Here is a 15,202-nt window from a genome sequence, read left to right as displayed (position 1 = left end):
ATACAGTAATGCATGAGAGATTCCCACTGGACCATAAACTATTACTGTGCATATACTGCATCAGCCAAACATACTGTATGTCATACACTGCTGCATCTTCATTTCATACAGAACTATGTTTAAGCTAAAGAAAGACAGGGGTTGAAAGAAACATCACCTTTTGAATGATAGGGGAAAAAAAAAAAATCTGCCTAATAGACTCAACCGTAATTATTTGTCATGAGATGGCCATAAAGAATAACTGGTAATATTGCATTGTTTTTGTAATGCTTACTGTAGTGGGTGTGGAGTCAGGCGCAGGAAACAGGAGTGTTTGCTATCGGGCTTTAATGAAATGCACCGGCAAAAGAATATACACCCAAGAAACAACAACAGGGTGTAATCCAAAAACACGTACCACTACACGAAACACAGTGAACAACAGAAATAAGCCCGCACACAGAACATGTGGGGAAACGGGCTTAAATACCTAACTAAACACTAATGAGACACAGGTGAAACCAATAAAGACAAAACCAACAGAAAAGGAAAAAGGGATCGGTGGCAGCTAGTAGGCCGGTGACGACGACCGCCGAGCGCCACCCGAACAGGGAGAGGAGTCACCCTTGTGACAGTTTTAGAAAGGTGTACTCACTTTTGAGAACACAAGCTCAAGTACATAGTACAAATATTATGAAAATATGAAAATCTTATTATTATTTTCCTATTCAACAAAAGTGGGGCAAAGTGGTCTTGTTTCAATTTAAAAAAATGATGTAGTATTCTTTCCTGTTGAGATCTATAAATCGATCTGAGAACATCACAAAGAAACTACTATTGTTGCATCTGCTAAACTGTCCCGTTTCATATGCACTATTGCAAGTGCAGATGTGAGTGTCACAGGCAGAGGAAATCATTCCTTTGTCTGGATAACCTATTTCCTGTGTCTGTGAAACATACAGTTTTGTTTGCAATAGGATGCAGGTACCGTAGTGGTTAGAGTGTTGGGCCAGTCACCAAAATGCCACTGGTTCAAATAACTGAGCTGACTAGGTGAAAAATCTAATTTGCTTCAGGAGCACCGTACTACTATGGCTGACCCTGTAAAACAACACATTTCACTGCACCTGTCTGGTGTATGTGACAATAAAACATTTATTTAATGGGTGATTTCTCACATATGACTCTGGACAACCAGTACTTTTAGGGAGTGTAAGGCAATTGATGTTCACATAAAATATTGGTATATAGGGGACATCTTAACATCTAAAAAAAGCAAACACAATTAAAACAAAACTCTTGGCCTTTGTCATGATGCGTACATACAGTAATTATTTCTATAAAAGAAAAATTACTGTCACAACTATTAATGAGAGTTCTTGTTTCTTCATGAGAGATAAACTTGCATTATCATAAGGCATTAGGCGGGAGGCAATTTAGCCTCTGTTATCTTGTTGTTTAGCTAGCAAATCATCCAAGCTCTTTTCATCTGTCTTGGCAGTGTAAAGTCATGGTGCGTAAACCAACATACACATCTTAGAATGGTTATGGCAGGTGCCACGCCATGTTAAACTATTCAAGAACTTGGAAACCTGGTTGGAGCACCTACTGTGGGGTAAGTTGAGCCAAAGGGTTAGTTGAGCCACCCAACTGAGACTCTTGTATAAACAGGGTTATGGTAATGTGGCTGTATTGTCTCTCATGAGTTTCACAAAATTGTACCAAACAGACCAGTTCGTAGTTGGCTACTTCACCGACCGTTTATCCATTCTCCAGAACATGAATATTGTTCAGTTCTCAATTTCTTTGAGGTGGAAGAAGTTCCTTTGTTCTCTCTATGAAAACTCACTCTCTCTCTCTATACTATCTGGCCATGAGGAAGAATCTCCTCCAGGAATTTATAACCTGCCTAACAGCAGCCTGGGTGTAGGAGAGAGAGAGAGAGGGGGATGGTGCTCGCTGTACCCAAAGTGTCAAGGATCAATGTGCAGCGGGTAGGACGGAGTCAGGCGCAGGACACAGAACTGAGTAAAACGTACTTTACTCGAATAAACCAACAAAATAATTCCACGCAGGGAAAATACTCCAGCTCACAGAAATAGCGAACACTTAACAACGAACAAACACGCACAAAACCATGTGGGAACCAGAGGGTTAAATAGGGAATAAATAATAATGTAATGGAAACCAGGTGTGTACAATAAAGACAAAACAAATGGACAATGAAACGTAGATCAGTGGCGGCTAGAAAGCCGGTGACGTCGACCGCCGAACGCCGCCCGAACAAGGAGAGGCACCAACTTGGGCGGAAGTCATGACGCAAAGAGGGCAAAGTCATGACACTGGGGTAAGTTGAGCCAATGGTCATGGGATAAAGTGGGCCAATGGCCACCATATCCCATAAAAATTATGATTACAATTGGTCATGTATCTCAAGATGGCCCCGACAGACATGGCAGCTCTGCTTCTAGCTCCTAAGCAACTTGCAACTTTACAGTATTTTGTTTATTTGTGTGTTATTTCTTACATTATTAGCTCATAAAGTTTTTTGTGTTATTACATGTTATTTAACTTATCCCAGAGGCTGCTCCAAGATGCCGCCGGCGGAGAAGAGGTATTCGGGGTGGACTTCTGTGCGACTCAGGAGGAGGTGTGCACACCATCCACAGCTTACGAGTATATTACTCGCTAATGTTCAATAAATTACACAAGCTCAGGGCGAGGATCTCGTTCCAAAGAGACATCAGGGACTGTAACATACTCTGTTCCACGGAATCATGGCTCTCTCCAGATATACTGTCCCCGTCCATACAGCCAGATGTGTTCTCAGTACATCGCGCAGACAGGAATAAAGAACTCTCCGGGAAGAAGAAAGGTAAAAAAACTCAACTCCTTTTGTTCACCCCATGTAGAATACTTCACAGTCAAATGCCGACCATATTACCTCCCAAGAGAATTCTCTTTGGTTATAGTCACAGCCGTGTGTATTCCCCTCAAGCCGATACCACGACGGCCCTCAAGGAACTACATTGGGCTTTGCGCAAACTGGAAACCACAAATCCTGAGGTCGCATTTATTGTAGCTGGGGATTTTAACGAAGCAAATTTGAAGAAAACGCTACCGAAGTTCTATCAACACATTGACTGTAGTGGTCGAGTGCTAAAACACTTGACCACTGCTACTCAAACTTCTGGGATGCCTACAAAGTCCTCACCAGCCCTCCCTTTGGCAAATCAGATTGTAACGCCATTTTGCTCATCCCTTCCTATAGGGAAAACCAGCCACGTCGTGGACACCAACGTCTTGCTCCCGGACAAGCTAAACAACTTCTTCACCCGCTTTGAGGATAACACAGATGCGGCACGCTCCCAAGGACTGTGGGCTCTCGTTCGCTGTTGCCGACATGAGTAAGACATTTAAATGTGTTAACCCTCGCAAGGCTGCCCACCCAGACAGCATCTCCAGCCGCGTCCTCAGAGCATGCGCAGACCAGCTGGCTGGAGTGTTTACGCTCAGTCTGCTGTCCCCACTTGCTTCAAGATGTCCACCATTTGTCCTGTACCCAAGAAAGCAAAGGTAACTGAACTAAATGACTATCGCCCCATAGCACTCACTTCTGTCATCATGAAGTGCTTTGAGAGGCTAGTTAACCTCTTGGGGCTAGGTGGGACGCTAGCGTGCCACCCGTGGTGCACTCCATCAACAGCAGGTGCATTTCAAGAGCGGCAAATTTGAATCCAAATAAATGTCAAAATTCAAATTTTTCAAAAATACAACTATTTTACACCATTTGAAAGATAAACATCTCCTTAATCTAACCACGTTTTACGATTTCAAAAAGGTTTTACGGCGAAAGCATAAATTTAGAGTATGTTAGGACAGTACATTTACAAGAGTTGTGTGTAATGTTTTGTCAAGTCAAAGACAGGGTCACCAAAACCATAAAACCAGCTAAAATGATGCACTAACCTTTTACAATCTCCATCAGATGACACTCCTAGGACATTATGTTAGACAATGCATGCATTTTTAGTTCTATCAAGTTCATATTTATATCCAAAAACAGCGTTTTACTATGGCATTGATGTTGAGGAAATCGTTTCCCTCCAATAACCGGCAGTCAAGTCAGCGTCACAAATTAAATAATTAAAATTAGAAAACATTGGTAAAATATTATATTGTCATTTAAAGAATTATAGATTTACATCTCTTGAACTCAATCAACTTGCCCGATTTAAAAATAACCTTACTGGGAAATCACACTTTGCAATAATCTGAGCACTGCGCCCAGAAAAATACGGCGTTGCGATACAGACTAGACGTCATGTTGGGGAGATCTAAAATCGAAAATACTATGTAAATAATCCATTACCTTTGATTCTCTTCATCAGATGTCACTTCCAGGTATCACAGGTCCATAACGAATGTAGTTTTGTTCAAAAAAGCTCATCATTTATGTCCAAAAATCTCCGTCTCGTTAGCACATGATGTAAGCCAGCCGGACTTTCGTCATGAACGAGGGGAAAAAATATATTTCCGTTCGTTCAAACATGTCAAACGTTGTATAGCATAAATCATTAGGGCCTTTTTTAACCAGAACATGAATAATATTCAAGGTGGACGAATGCATACTCTTTTATAACGTATTGGAACGAGGGTACCCAACATGAACTCGCGCGCCAGGTGTCTAATGGGACATCATCGTTCCATGGCTCTTGTTCGGTCAGATCTCCCTCCAGAAGACTCAAAACACTTTGTAAAGGCTGGTGACATCTAGTGGAAGCAATAGGAAGTGCCAAAATATTCCTAAGCCCCTGTGTTTTTCAATGGGATAGGTTTAAAGTCAATACAACACATCAGGTATCCACTTCCTGTCAGAAAATGTCTCAGGGTTTTGCCTGCCAAATGAGTTCTGTTATACTCACAGACACCATTCAAACAGTTTTAGAAACTTTAGAGTGTTTTCTATCCATATATAATAAGTATATGCATATTCTAGTTACTGGGTAGGATTAGTAACCAGATTAAATCGGGTACATTTTTTTTATCCAGACGTGCAAATGCTGCCCCCTAGACCCAACAGGTTAAGGACCTCTACATTACCTGACACCCTAGACCCACTTCAATTTGCATACCGCCCCAATAGATCCACAGATGATGCAATCGCCATCGCACTGCACACTGCCCTGTCCCATCTGGACAAAAGGGATACCTATGTAAGAATGCTGTTCATTGACTATAGCTCAGCCTTCAACACCATAGTACCCTCCAAGCTCATCATTAATCTCGGGGCTCTGGGTCTGATCCCCACCCTGTGCAACTGGGTCCAGGACTTCCTGACGGGCCACCCCCAGGTGGTGAAGGTAGGAAACAACACCTCCACTTCACTGATCCTCAACACAGGGGCCCCACAAGGGTGCATGCTCAGCCCCTTCCTATACTCCCTGTTCACACATTACTGTGTGGCCACGCATGACTCCAACTCAATCATCAAGTTTGCAGATGACACAACAGTTGTAGGCATGATTACCAACAATGACGAGACAGTCTACAGGGAAGAGGTGAGGGCCATGATGGAGTGGTGCCAGGAAAATAACCTCTCCCTCAACATCAACAAAACAAAGGAGCTGATCGTGGACTTCAGGAAACAGCAGAGAGAGCATGCCCCTATCCACATTGACGGGACCGCAGTGGAGAAGGTGAAAAGCTTCAAGTTCCTCAGCGTACACATCACAGACGATTTGAAATGGTCCACCCACACAGACATTGTGATGAAGGAGGCACAACAACGTCTCTTCAACCTCAGGTGATTGAAGAAATTTGGCTTGGCCCCTAACACCCTCACAAGCTGATGCAGATGCACAATTGAGAGCATCCTGGATCATCGCTTGCTACGGCAACTGCACTGCCCACAACCGCAGGGCTCTCCAGAGGGTGGTGTGGTCTGCCCCACACATCACCAGGGTTACACTGCCTTCCCTCCAGAACACCTACAGCACCCGATGTCACAAGAAGGCCAAAAAGATCATCAAGGACATCAACCACCCGAGCCACGGCCTGTTCACCCCGCTACCATCCAGAAGGCGAGGTCAGTACAGGTGCATGAAAGCTGGGACCGAGAGACTGAAACACAGCTTCTATCAGACTGTTAAAGGCCATCAGACTGTTAAATAGCCATCACTAGCCGGCTACCACCCGGTTACTCAACCCTACTCCTTAGATGCTACTGCCCTATATACATAGACAGGGAATCACTGGTCACTTTAATAATGGAACACTAGTCACTTTAATAATGTTTACATACTGCTATACTCATTTCATATGTATATACTGTATTCTATTCTACTGTATTTTAGTCAATGCCACTCTGACATTGCTCATCCTGATACTTATATCTTTCTTAACTCCATTCTTTTACTTTAGATTTGTGTGTATTGTTGTGAATTGTTATATATTACTGGAGCTAGGAACACAAACATTTCGCTACACCCGCAATAACGTCTGCTAAGTATGTGACCAATAAAATGTAATTTGATTTGAACTCAATATGGTGCATTTTTATTGTTTCAGAGTAGACATCATCATTTCCCATGTATACAAACGTAAAACAAGCAGGGGTCTTGCTCCCTCCCTCCAAAAAGCCTGTAAGCGATGAGAGAGCCACGTCTATGGGTCTGTAGCTTGAACCCAGCAGCATACACACATCCACTGATTAATGGACAACTAAATGTGTTTTTTTTCTCTTGCTTTGTTTGTTCTTTTCAATATTATGTCTATCTCTGAGAAGCTACCCAGGAAAGAGCTGAAAATAGCCCATATATAGCCCATAATAATATATGTAGCCTTAGAAATAAGGTTAATGAGATCAATAACTTACTAACATCTGATAGCGTTCATATTTTAGCAATTTCTGAGAAAATTCCTTTGATGATACAATAGTAGCAATAGAATGATATAACATGCTTATGGGGAGGTGTTGCTATACAACACAGGAGTGACTTTGGGACAAGTCTCTGAATGTGGCCACTCAAGTCCTGAAGCCACTCCTGCATTGTCTTGGCTGTGTGCTTAGGGTCATTGTCCTGTTGGAAGGTGAACATTCACCCCTAGTCTGCAGTCCTGAGAGCTCTGGGGCAGGTTTTCATCAAGGATCTTTCTGTACTTTGCTCCGTTCATCTTTCCCTCGATCCTGACTAGTCTCCCAGTCCCTGCTGCTAAAAAACATCCCCACAGTATGATGCTGCCACCACCATGATTCACTGTAGGGATAGTGCCAGGTTTCCTCCAGACGTGACGCTTGGCATTCAGGACAAAGACTTGGTTTCCTCAGACAAGAGAATCTTGTTTCTCATGGTCTGAGAGTCCTTTAGGTGGCTTTCGGCAAACTGCAAGTGGGCTGTCATGTGCCTTTTACTGAAGATTGGCTTCCATCTGGCCACTCTACCATAAAGGGCCTGATTGGTGGAGTACTGCAAAGATGGTTGTCCTTCAGGAAGGTTCTCACATCTCCACAGAGGAACTCCGGAGCTCTGTCAGAGTGACCATCGGGTTCTTGGTCAACTCCCTGACCAAGGCCCTTCTCCCCCACAAGCTCTAGGAAGAGTCTTGGTGGTTCCAAACTTCTTCCATTTAAGAATGATGGAGGCCACTGTCATCTTGGGGACCTTCAATGCTGAAGAAAATTTTGGTACCATTCCCCAGATCTGTGCCTCGACACAATCCTGTCTTGGAGCTCTACGGACAATTCCTTGGACCTCATGGCTTAGTTTCTTTCTCTGACATGCACTGTCAACTGTGTGACTTTATATATACAGGTGTGTGCCTTTCCAAATCATGTCCAATCAATTGAATTCACCACAGGTGGACTCCAATCAAGTTGTAGTAATGTCTCAAGGATGATCAATGGAAACAAGATGCACCTGAACTCAATTTCTAGTCTCATAGCAAAGGGTCTGAATAGGGTCTTTTTTTGGTTTTTTTTCTAAAAACCTGTTTTTGCTTGTCATTGTGGGGTATTGTATGTAGATTGATGAGGAAAACAATACATTTAATCAATTTTACAATAAGGCTGTAACATAACAAAATGTGCAAAACGAAGGGGTCTGAATACTTTCCGATAGGCACTGTATATTCAGAGCCATTTCTCAGTAATGCTCTGAAAATATCTCATGTCAAGTTTTATTGAAGTACAGTGGCTGCAGGTTCACCTGCCTCATCTAAAGCCTATTCTTTTCGGGTGTTGCTATAGGCCACCAAGTACTAACAGTCAGTATCTAAATAATGTGTGTGGAATGCTTGATAGTGTATGTGATGTAATCTGTCCTCTCAAGAGGAAGCTTCTCACTGTAACTAGCACCTGTAATCTGGTTCAGGTAATTAATCAACCCATCAGGGTGTTAACAAACACTACAGGAACAAGATCATCCACATGTATTGATCACATTTTTACTAATACTGTAGAACTCTGTTCTAAAGCTTTATCCATACTCATTGGATGCATCATCATTATTTTTTGGCTGTATCTAAGAGAACCACGGTTCCAAAAGCTGGGCCAAAAATAGTGTATAAGAGATCATACAAACGTTGTTGCTGTGAAAAGATTTGTCTGCTGTGATTAATAACGAGCATCCAGACGATGCACTTGATAAAATTATTGATAAACATAGGAACTGACTGTTAGAACTATTAAGACTCCATGGACTGATGAGGATTTGAAAAACTGTATGGTGGAAAGAGATGGGACAAAAGGAGTGGCTAATATGTCTGGCTGCATATATGACTGGCTGATTTACTGCAAACTGAGAAATGATGTCACTAAACTTAACAATAAGAAGAAACTGTATTATGAAGCAAATATAAACGATCAATCTGTCATCAAATCACATGGCTTATTCATCACAAAACCATTTGATGTTGCCATTTATTTTAATGATTACTTCATTGGCAAAGTGGGCAAACTTAAGCAGGAAATGCCAACAACGAACAGTGAGCCATCGTATTCATGCATAAAAAAACAAATAATGAAAGAAAAGCATTGTAAGTTAGAATTTTGTAAAGTTAGTGTGGGACAGGTGGAAAATTATTGTTATCAATCAATAATGACAAACCTCCTGGCATTGAAAACTTATATGGAACGCTACTGAGGATGGTAGCTGACTCTATGGCCACTGCTATCTGTCAATATCTTTAATCTGAGTCTAGAGGAAGGTGTTTGTCGTCAGGCCTGGTGGGAAGCCAAAGTTATTCCGCTACCCAAGAGTGGTAAAGCGGCCTTTACTGGTTGTAACAGCAGACCAATCAGCTTGCTGCCAGCTCTTAGACAACTGTTGGAAAAATTGTTTGACCGAATACAATGCTATTTCTCTGTAAACAAATTGACAACAGACTTTCAGCATGCTTATACAGATGGACACTTGTCGTGTCTTTGGCATCATTAAAACGGAAGACATGTTAATCAAATAACTCTCTGTAATTATTATTACGCGATTAAACTGATTAATCGTGTAACTGTAATTAACTAGAAGGTCGGGGCACCAAGGAAAATATTCAGATTACAAAGTTATAATTTTCCTAATATAACTGTGTTATTTACCTCACGTCAATCTCATTCCAAACTCATTCCAAATGTATTTACTAATCTAAGTAATTCACAGAAATGCAAAACAAACAGATGTGGTTACAAGGAAACGATAGGAGAATGTGCCCTAGTGGGCTAAACCGGCATGGCGGCTTGTTACACAAAGAAAGGGGGTTGGGCTTCAATGAAAGAGCGGGAAGACTGAGGAACACAGAAACAGCTCTGCTATCGTAAATACAGAATCTTATGCATTCTAAATTACCGCCCATTTGGAAAAGGAAAATGCAATAAATATTTACTCTGAGCTGCGCTTTGGTAAGTTGGTCGTAGATGCTGGCCGTGTTGGCCAACAGAGATCTTCCTGTCCTCGGAAGAATGTCACTGGTGGTAAATTGGATACGTTGTAGTATCTTCGTTGTGTGTTAGATTGGGTCCGTCCTTTCCTAGCCCACGTCTACAGCGGCTGCTGCTAACTCAACAGCTAGGAAGTATCACTTCTGTAGTGAATAAGGGTTCAAAGTTCATACCATTTGCAACCAAAGCTCACGCTGAGGTTGGCTTAGTTCTGTACTTGACATGTGTGTCCTTTTAACGCAGAGGCTGCAGACCTCACATACCTGGAACAGACTGGTTACGTTTTCGTCACTGACTTATATAGTGGCGAGGGGAGAAGGGTGTGTTTCATCATTTATAACCCCTGCCGGATAAAAAACGTACCCGATTTAATCTGGTTACTACTCCTACCCAGTGCACTGGTCGCCCCCGTCTTTCTTTTTTTTCCTCTATTTACCGAAACGCAGATTCCCGGTCGGAATATTATCGCTTTTTTACGAGATAAATTGCATAAAAATTGATTTTAAACAGCGGTTGACATGCTTCGAAGTACGGTAATGGAATATTTAGCATTTTTTTGTCACGAAATGCTCGTAACCCTGATTTACCATTTCGGATAGTTTCTTGAACGCACGAACAAAACGCCGCTGTTTGGATATAACGATGGATTATTTGGGACCAAACCAACATTTGTTATTGAAGTAGAAGTCCTGGGAGTGCATTCTGACGAAGAACATCAAAGGTAATCAAACTTTTGTAATAGTAAATCTGATTTTGGTGAAGGCTAAACTTGCTGGGTGTCTAAATAGCTAGCCCCTGATGGCTGGGCTATGTACTTAGAATATTGCAAAATGTGCTTTCACCAAAAAGCTATTTTAAAATCGGACATAGAGTGCATAGAGGAGTTCTGTATCTATAATTCTTAAAATAATTGTTATGCTTTTTGTGAACGTTTATCGTGAGTAATTTGGTAAATTGTTAGTTAATTCCCCGGAAGTTTGCGGGGGGTATGCTAGTTCTGAACGTCACATGCTAATGTAAAAAGCTGGTTTTTGATATAAATATGAACTTGATTGAACAAAACATGCATGTATTGTATAACATAATGTCCTAGGGTTGTCATCTGATGAAGATCATCAAAGGTTAGTGCTACATTTAGCTGTGGTTTGGGTTTATGTGACATTATATGCTAGCTTGAAAAATGGGTGTCTGATTATTTCTGGCTGGGTACTCTGCTGACATAATCTAATGTTTTGCTTTCGTTGTAAAGCCTTTTTGAAATCGGACAGTGTGGTTAGATTAACGAGAGTCTTGTCTTTAAATAGCTGTAAAATAGTCATATGTTTGAGAAATTGAAGTAATAGCATTTCTAAGGTTTTTGAAAATCGCGCCACAGGATTCAACTGGCTGTTACGTAGGTGGGACGATTTAGTGCCACCTAGCCCAGAGAGGTTAAACTCCTAACAAACAGTTTCAATATCAAACATTTCAATTGCACAACAATTCCATGTGAATCTGATAGCTAGAATGTGTAGACTTTCCCAGGTACAGTTTATGTCGTCCTGTCATCAGTCATAATGTCTCGGATGACAACCAAACTGACATCCATAATCATTAAGTTCCAACGCATATTTCCAACTGGTTCTATTACCAAAATATGGTTCCATTCCCCCAACTTGTTTGATGTTCTCAGACTCTCTATATTTAACAAAGGCTATTCAAAGTCCTTCAGTAGGGTCAGAGAGAGAGGGGAAGGGAGAAAGGTATTTATGGGAGGGCCATAAACCTTACCCACAGGCAAACGTCATGACACACTCTATGTACTGCTCTGACACAAATTACTGATGATTGGTTGAAAGAAATTGATAATAAGAAGATTGTGGGAGCTATACTGTTAGATTTCAGTGCATCCTTTGATATTATTGACCATAACCTGTTGTTGAGTTAACTTATGTTTTATGGCTTTTCAACCTCTGCCATATCATAGATTCAGAGCTATCTATCTAATAGAACTGAGAGGTTTTTTTTCAAAGTAAGCTTCTCTAATGTCAAACATGTACATAGGGTGTGGTGTACCGCAGGGCAGTTGTCTAGGCCCTCTACCTTTTTCTATTTTTACCAATGACATGTCACTGGCATTTAACAAAGCCTCTGTTTCCATGTATGCTGATGATTCAACCATATACGTGTCAGCAACCTCAGCTAATGAAGACGCTGAAACCCTTAACAAGGAGTTGCAGTCAGTTTTGGAATAGGTGGCCAGTAATAAACTGGTCCTGAATATCTCTAAAACTAAGAGCATTGTATTTGGTACAAATCATTGCCTAAGCTCTAGACCTCAGCTGAATCTGATAATTAATGGTGTGGCTAAACAACTTGAGGAGACTAAATTACTTGGTGTTACCTTAGATTGTAATGATCAAAACATATACAGTAGATTCGATGGTTGTAAAGATGGGGAGAGTTATGTCTGTAATTGTTTGACACCGCACTCCACAAAGCAAGTCCTGCAGGCTCTAGTTTTGTCTCATCTTGATTATTGTCCAGCCATGTGGTCAAGCGCTGCTAAGGAAGACCTAGTTAAGCTGCAGCTGGCCTAGAACAGAGCAACACGTCTTGCTCTTCATTGTAATCAGAGAGCTAAAATAAATACTAAGCATGCCAGTCTCTCTTGGCTAAGAGTTGAGGAGAGTCTGCCTGCACACTTATTTTTCTATAAGAAATATTAATGTGTTGAAAATTGCAAATTGTTTGCATAGTCAACTTACACACAGCTCTGACACACACACCTACCTCACCATACATGCCACCAGGGTTCTTTTCACAGTCCTCAAATCCAGGAATAATTCAAGAAACCAAACAGTATTATATAGAGACATAATTGCATGGAACTCCCCTCCATCTCATGTTGCTCAAATAAACAGCAATCCTGTTTTCAAAAAACAAATGAAGCAACACCTCACGGGCACAACTCCTCTCCTCTATTTGACATAGATAGTTGGTGGGTATGTATTGATATGTAGACTACATGTGCCATTTTTAAATGAATGTAGTTCTGTCCTTGAGCTGTTCTTGTCTGTTAATGTTCTGTATTATGTTGTTTCATGTTTTGTGTGGACCTCAGGAAGAATAGCTGCGACTTTCTCAACAGCTAATGGGGATCCTAATAAAATACCAAATACTCTTGAGGTTTTTGAGAGAGTAGCCAATGAAGTGAGAGAATGGAAGAATTCAATTTGAGTAGCAGCATGAGATGCACACATAGACTAAATGACACTGAAGAGGTACAGTGACAAAAAAGAAAATTAGCATGTACCTGTGTGAAAGAGAGGCTATGTTAGAGTAGCAGAGGTACACACGGTCTTATCTGATGACAATGGAGTCTGAGCTTGCTAAACACATAAAGAATCTCATGGACCAGTTTAATGGGCTTAGTAGCCTCAAATGCAGATAACTTTCCAATGATTTGGCACACTGAAACAACATCCCTGTCCCAGACAATTGGTCAAGATATGAACGGTTAAGTGATATTGAAAAGAGAGATCTATATCTGAATTTAGGCATACAGTTAAAATATACCATGCCCCCATTCAATGACCTACCAGCACCATTACCCACTGTCACAGGACACCTTCACCCACTTACCCCAAGGCAGCTCAACTGACCCTGTCCCTAGAGCTCTTTTTTTTTGACAAGCTATGTTCAAAACGGTTATGTTTATATGAATTCTGATTATTTCCAGGAATAGACAACATCCTGAAATATATGTAGATATATTTGTTTGAAAGAATACTATATTTCTCTTGATGTATTGATGCTGAATGTAAAAAACGTCTCAACTTAACTCACTCTCCTTTACAGTAATTTATCTTAGTCCAATTTGCACTAATGTATAAGATGTGAGATAAAATCCCTCTACATTGCCCATTACTTTGTGTTTAGGTGACTCATGCTGTGAGATGTGCTTTACCTGGTGTTAACAGAGTTACTGGAGGGTAGAACATAAACAAGGACATGAAAACGTAGAACAATTATATGATGGACAAAATGTTCAGTATCATGTTTCCCTTTCCTTGTACTCAGAGTGAATATGCCCACACATGAATATACTATTTTTAAAATAAGTTTATTGATACAGTTTAGATTGCAGCTCAATTCATAAATACAAACTGTATACAGAAATAAAATTAAGATAGTTAACTGACATACATCTTCGCATTATTACAATGATGTCTATATCCATTTGTTTTGCATAGAATGTGCAAGGATCTTCTTCATTTACATCACAAAAAAAAAACGTTACAATGATTTCTCCATTTTAGCAAAAATGTGTCAACCCACCATTTTGAAATGTAATATTTAAATGAAATCTTCTGAAAGAGGACTAAATAAATGTATGTGAACTAAATTAATGTCATACCACAACATGGATGACATAGCTTTCACTTTTGAAAGCGATATATCAGCTCTATATCTTGAAATATGAAACAATATGCTCTTTTGATTGAAGAGAAGACAGGGAACCGATGTCCCGTTCCAAATAATCTCCCGTGGGCAGATTCTGCATGTAGACTGAAGAATCTGCCGGGACTAAATGGGATGCGTGAGATAACGAGCAGCATTAGTTCAGGCTTTTGGGGTTTCGTCACTGGTTATTTGGACGTGTCAGGATTCGGCGAAGGCGGTGCTCAAACTGCTTCGCCTCGAGTGATTCGCGCATGTGCTCACACGGATTGGAAGGGGGGGGGGGGGGGTCCTTTTGCAAGAGTGGAGACATAGTCTTTGGCGGAACTCTCAATATCTAATATGCATGAACACAGAAGTTAATCACGCTGACCATATTACGCAAGATTTTACTTCTGGGTTAATAACAGAGATTACATCCCAAATGACTAGCTGTATTTACACTATTTTCAGACAGATGGGAGAATGGCCCATCATGCCAAACTCAAAGCAAGGTACGAAGCGAAAATGTGATTGATTGTGAGTGTTGTTTTGTTTTCAACATGTCCTCATTAACATTTTGTGTTCCTTTCACATGTACTGCTGTTCAAAATCGCCTCGACACATGGTGCAATACATTTTTGTGAAGCTAAGAAGTAAACAAATTACACAAGAATGCACAATTTCTCAAAACTCACAAAATACATGTCCTTCAATCATTTAGTGTTTACACCCATTTTAATGAATTAAAAGTAAATTAGAATATTATAAACATTGCACTCAAAGTCATGTTTTTAGCTCAATAGACCATGTTCAACTGGAGAGGTGTGAGAGACAACACATACTGTAGCTAGCACACAAGATCAAAAG

Source organism: Salmo salar, chromosome ssa04 (genome assembly GCF_905237065.1).
Source record: "Salmo salar chromosome ssa04, Ssal_v3.1, whole genome shotgun sequence".
Taxonomy (NCBI): Eukaryota; Metazoa; Chordata; class Actinopteri; order Salmoniformes; family Salmonidae; genus Salmo; species Salmo salar.
This window is presented reverse-complemented; position numbering follows the sequence as displayed.